Raw genomic sequence first — 6,594 nt, 5'->3', positions numbered from 1 at the left:
GGAAACAACAAATATTGGAGAGGATGTGGAGAAAGGGGACCCCTCTTACACTGTTGGTGGGAATGCAAGTTTGTACAGCCACTTTGGAAAACAGTGTGGAGGTCCCGTAAAAAGTTAAAAATTGAGCTACCCTATGATCCACTACTAGAATTTCTAACCAGAGCAATAAGGCAAGAAAAAAATTAAAGGCATGCAGATTGGGAAGACAGAAATAAAGCTGTCTATTGTGAGATGACATCATCATCTAAGTAGAACATCCCAAGAAGTCTGTAAAAAAATAATTAATTAATTAATTAAACAAACAAATAAACCAATAAACCTTCTAGGATTGATGAGTTCCACACTGTGCAAGATAGCAGATCAACTCTCACAAATCAGNAAAAAATAATTAATTAATTAATTAAACAAACAAATAAACCAATAAACCTTCTAGGATTGATGAGTTCCACACTGTGCAAGATAGCAGATCAACTCTCACAAATCAGTTGCATTTATATATATTTGAAAAATTAATATGTAGAAGACAACATTAAAACCACAATGCAATTTTCAATTGTTCCCCCAAAAATGAAATACTTAAACATGTCACAAAACATGTACAGAATTACAAACTGCTGATTAAAGAGATCAAATAGATCTAAATTAATGAAGAGACATACTAAGATAATGTACTAAAGACTCAATATAATAAAAATCTCAATTCAAAACCAATTGTTCTATAGGTGTAATGAAATCATTCTGAAAATTTATATGAGGTTTATTATAGACATAGAAAAACTTATTTTAAAATTTACATGGAAAGAAACATACTAAAAGAACAGGTAATCCTCACAAAAGAGAATAAAATAGAAGGAATCTCTCTATCCATAATTCAGACTCCCTATATAGCTACAATAATGAAGACAGTGTGGTAATAATTAAGGAATAAATGCAAAAATTAATAAAAAAGAATAGACAACCCAATAGAGAATCAGAAATAGACCCACAGAAATTTGTTCAAATAATCTTTGTTTGTACTGCAAAAATAACTCAATGGATGAAATACAGCAAATGCTGTTTGAGCAATCAGGTGTCTATCCACAAGATTAACAAAAATTTAAGAAAGTTAACTCACGTGTCCAAGAGGCAGAGAGGACCCCTCCCAAGGTCAATGAGAACAGACCTACACCACATCACGTCATAGTGCAATTTGCAAATATTAGATCCAAGGATACAGTATTGAAAGCAGCCAGGGGGAAGAAAATCTTTATGTACAGAGGGAAAAACAGCAGAATAACGTCAGACCTGTGTACAGAGACGTGGCAGGTTAGAAAGGGTCAGCAGGGTANAATATTAGATCCAAGGATACAGTATTGAAAGCGGCCAGGGCAAAGAAATTTCTCACGTACCAAGGCAAAGGTATCAGGATTACGTCAGACCTGTCTACAGAGACCTGGAATGAGAGAAAGGCTTGGGGGGGCATTTTTAAAGCTCTTTCAGAGAAAAACATGCAGCCAAGGATCCTTTATCCAGCAAGGCTATCATTCAGAATTGATGGAGAGATAAGGACCTTCCAAGATCGGCAGAAACTGAAGGAATTCGTAACCACTAAANGAAACCAGCCCTACATGAGATATTAAGGTGGGTTCTATAAAAGTAAAAAGGCCCCAAGAGTGATACAGAACAGAAGTTTATAATCTATAGAAACACAGACTTCACAGGCAACATGACATCATTAAAATCATATCTCTCTNAAGGATCCTTTATCCAGCAAAGCTGTCATTCAGAATTGATGGAGAAATAAAGACGTTCCAAAATCGCCAATCATTAACCAATTTCGTAACCACGAAACCAGCCCTACAGGAGATATTAAGGGGGGCTCTATAAAGGTAAAAAGGCCCCAAGAGTGATACAGAGCAGCAAGTCACAACCGATACAAAGACTTTAAAGAGAAATGGCATCATTAAAATCATATCTGTCAATAATCTCTATCAATCTAAATGGCTTAAACTCTCCCATAAAACGCCACAGGGTTGTAGATTGGATAAAAAGACATGACCCATCCATTTGCTGTCTACAAGAGACTCATTTTGAACCTCAAGATACATCCAGACTGAAAGTGAAGGTATGGAAAAACATTTTTCATGCCAATGGACATCAAGAGAAAGCTGGGGTAGCAATTCTCATATCAGAAAGATTAGATTTTAAACTAAAGACTGTCATTAGAAATACAGAAGGACACTATATTATTCTTAAAGGNGAGAGATACAGAAGGGCACTATATTATTCTTAAAGGAAGTATTCAACAAGTGGATATGACAATTATTAATATATATGCCCCCAACAGGGGAGCAGCAAGATACATAAGCCAACTCTTAACCACAATAAAGAGACATATAGATAAAAATACGTTAATAGTAGGGGACCTCATCACTCCACTCTCAGCAATAGAGAGATCACCTAAGCAGAAAATCAACAAAAGAACAAGAGCTTTGAATGATACACTGGACCAGATGGACCTCATACATATATATAGAACACTACACCCCACAACAACAGAATACTCATTCTTTTGGAATGCACATGGAACTATGTCTGTATCTTTGCGGTAAATTCCCAGTAGTGCAATGGCTGGATCATAGGGTAGCTGAACTTTAACTTTTAAAGGGACCTCCACACTGTTTTCCAAGATGGCTGTACCAACCTGTATTCCCACCAACAATGTAGGAGGGATTCCCTTTCTCTACATTCTCTCCAACAATTGTTGTTTCTTGCCGTGTCAATTTTTGCCATTCTAACTGGTGTAAGGTGGTATCTCAGTGTGGTTTTGATTTGAATTTCCCTGATGGCTAATGATGTTGAACATTTTTTCCTGTGTCTGTTAGCCATTTGTATGTCTTCATTGGTAAAGTGTCTGTTCATATCTTCTGACNTTGAACATTTTTTCATGTGTCTGTTAGCCATTTGTATGTCTTCATTGGTAAAGTGTCTGTTCATATCTTCTGATCATTTTTTGATTTGATTATTTGTTTCCCATTTATTGATGTTGAGAAGTTCTTTGTAGATATTGGATACTAGTCTTTTATCTGTAGTGTCATTTGCAAATATCTTCTTCCATTCCGTGGGCTGCCTCTTAGTTTTTTTGNTGACTGTTTCCTTGGCTGTGCAGAAGCTTTTATCTTGATGAAGTCCCACGAGTTCATTTTTTCTTTTGTTTCTCTTGTCTTTGGAGATGTGTCATGAAAGAAGTTGCTGTGTCTGATATCAAAGAGGTTGCAGCCTGTGTTCTCCTCTAGGATTTTGATGGATTCCTGTTTCACATTGAGGTCTTTCATCCATTTGGAGTTTGTGTGTGGTATGAGAGAGTGGTCAAGTTTCATTCTTTTGCATATAGCTCTCCAATTTTCCCAGGACCATTTATGGAAGAGTGTTTTTTCCACTGGATGCTTTTTCCTGCTTTGTCAAGGATTAGTTGCCCAAAGAGCCAAGGGTCCATTTCTGGGTTTTCTAATCTGTTCCATTGGTCTATGTGTCTGTTTTTGTGCCAGTACCATGCTGTCTTTGTGATCACCGCTTTGTAGTACAGCTTGAAATCCGGCAACGTGATGCCCCCAGCTTTGTTTTTCCTTTTCAACAATTCCTTGGCGATTCGGGGCCTTCTCTGGTTCCACACAATTTAAGGGCTGTTTGTTCTCGTTCTTTGAAAAATGTCATTGGTATTTTGACTGGGGTGGCATTGAAAGTGTAGATTGCTCTGGGTAGCATAGACATTTTAACTATGTTTATTCTTCTGATCCATGAGCATGGAATGTTTTTCCATCTTTTTGTGTCTTCTTCAATGTCTCAGTGTTCTGTAGGTATAGCCACTTTGGAAAACAGTGTGGAGGTCCCTCAAAAAGTTAAAAATAGAGCTACCCTATGACCCAGCAATTGCACTACTGGGTATTTACCCCAAAGACACAAACGTAGTGAAGAGAAGGGCCATATGCACCCCAATGTTCATAGCAGCATTGTCCACAATAACTAAATTGTGGAAGAAGCCAAGATGCCCTTCAACAGATGACTGGATTAAGAAGATGTGGTCCATATATACAATGGAATATTACTCAGCCATCGGAAAGAATGATGACCCAATGTTTGCAGCAACGTGGACGGGACTAAAGGAGATTATGCCAAGTGAAGTAAGTCAAGCAGAGAAAGACAACTATCATATGGTTTCACTCATTTATGGAACATAAGGAATAACAGGGAGATTGGTAGGAGAAGGAAAAAAAGAATGAAGGGGGGGTAAACAGATGGGGGAATGAACCAAGAGAGACTATGGACTCTGGGAAAAAAACTGAGGGTTTCAGAGGGGCTGGGGGTGGGGGATTGTGCTAGGCTGGTGATGGATATTCAGGAGGGCACATATTGCATGGAGCACTGGGTGTTATATGCAAACAATGAATCATGGAACACTACATCAAAAAGTAATGATGTACTGTATGGTGACTAACATAACATAATAAAAATTTTAAAAAAAGATTTATAAGATCAGAGAGTATACTAAGTTAAACTAAATAATGGATATTTGTTGCATATCTAAATCATTTCCAAATCAGATAAACATTAAATGCTAAGCATATATACATATCTACTTTTGGCTTTTTAATTTTTACAGAGAGAAATAATATTCATGTTTTTAATAACCATGATTTATGCCTCATTAAAAAATTTATTATGAGGAAGATTATACAGTTGATCCTTGACCCCTGCACAGCTAAAAATCAGCATACAACTTTTTTTAAGAAGATTTTATTTTTAAGAAATATTTACACCCAACATGGGCTCAAACTCATGACCCCAAGATATAGAGTCATATGCTCTATTAACTGAGCCAACCAGGTAACCCATGAAAATCAGCATATAATTTTTGACTCCTCCAAAACTGAACCACTTATAGTCTATTGACAAGAAGCCTTACCAATAACATAGTCAATTAACATTTATTTTGTATGTCTTATGTATTATATAATGCAATCTTAAAGTAAGAGAAAAATATTATTGAGAAAATCATAAGGAAAAAACATTTACAGTACTGTGCTGTATTTATTTTTAAAAAATCTGCATAAAAGTGGACCTGCACAGTTCAAATCCATGTTGTTCAAGCATCAACTTTACGTAAAATTTAGAAATGTATTTGTAAATTTACTAATCTACAGCATGCTAATACATGATAGAGAGTTCACGATTGCCTCTTTCCTGGTTTTCACTGGAAAGCAAAGATCACAAATTTTTTTTAGAAGTTGGAGGAAGAGCTGAAGATAAACTCAAGAGAAAATGTTAGATCACTTAGAGTAATAAACATAAATTTATTCTGCACAAACTGTNTTAACTGAGCCAACCAGGTAACCCATGAAAATCAGCATATAATTTTTGACTCCTCCAAAACTGAACCACTTATAGTCTATTGACAAGAAGCCTTACCAATAACATAGTCAATTAACATTTATTTTGTATGTCTTATGTATTATATAATGCAATCTTAAAGTAAGAGAAAAATATTATTGAGAAAATCATAAGGAAAAAACATTTACAGTACTGTGCTGTATTTATTTTTTAAAAATCTGCATAAAAGTGGACCTGCACAGTTCAAATCCATGTTGTTCAAGCATCAACTTTACGTAAAATTTAGAAATGTATTTGTAAATTTACTAATCTACAGCATGCTAATACATGATAGAGAGTTCACGATTGCCTCTTTCCTGGTTTTCACTGGAAAGCAAAGATCACAAATTTTTTTTAGAAGTTGGAGGAAGAGCTGAAGATAAACTCAAGAGAAAATGTTAGATCACTTAGAGTAATAAACATAAATTTATTCTGCACAAACTGTGTGCATTTGGGCTGGAAGAAAGCAGGCAAAGCAGCAGGAACCCCTTTGGAAGGTAAGAAGGGGAGCTACCATGAAAGCTTCCTCTTAGTGAATGGATTTACTGCAACTTCTTGTACTCCAAACTGCGGTCACAGATGAGTTATGATTAGCATTTATTTAAGTAGAAAATATACATGTTATCCATATCTATCTATAGATAATATGTTGTCTTCATTTTTCTCTATAATTTACACATTTGATTTGTTGTAGAGCTATTTGTTATTTTTATGTAAACTAAAGAATAATTTCATAAAGTGCAAAATAAATTGAATACATGGCATATACTAAAAATAAGAAATATATGTCAGTTCATTAAACTTTTATTCCAGTTACTTACATGGTTTTATATGTGTAGTATGTGCTGTGCCATAATATATGCTATATTTTTTACTATGAAATGATCTGAAATATTTAAAAGTCAGTGCTCTTCTACCACAGTAAATTGAGCAACAAAAGGGTCTGTGTGGTCAGCTGAAAAGGCTAATATGAGAACATCCACACTTTTTGTCCTGTAAAAACACAGTGATAACTCTTCAAGGCCAGGCTATAATCACTCTAATAGGCTCATACTTTATTGCCTTGTCTTTTCAGATTTGCAACCAGGCAGCAATCTGTGTTTAAAAGAACTTCCCCCATTTCTTCTAACTACTTTCAAGACTAGAAATTCTGGTGGCAGGTTCCCAGATATTTATAGCTGTGCCATC

General features: G+C 35.5%; 1 pseudogene; it reads left to right on the top strand.

Moving 5' to 3' along the window:
- The window catches only part of LOC117803859, a 34,519-nt pseudogene that overhangs the window by 2,803 nt on the left and 25,122 nt on the right, over window positions 1–6,594 (top strand).

This window comes from Ailuropoda melanoleuca, chromosome 9, assembly GCF_002007445.2.
Source record: "Ailuropoda melanoleuca isolate Jingjing chromosome 9, ASM200744v2, whole genome shotgun sequence".
Taxonomy (NCBI): Eukaryota; Metazoa; Chordata; class Mammalia; order Carnivora; family Ursidae; genus Ailuropoda; species Ailuropoda melanoleuca.
Note: the sequence above shows the minus strand (reverse complement) of the source record. Positions and strands in the feature narration are given on the sequence as shown.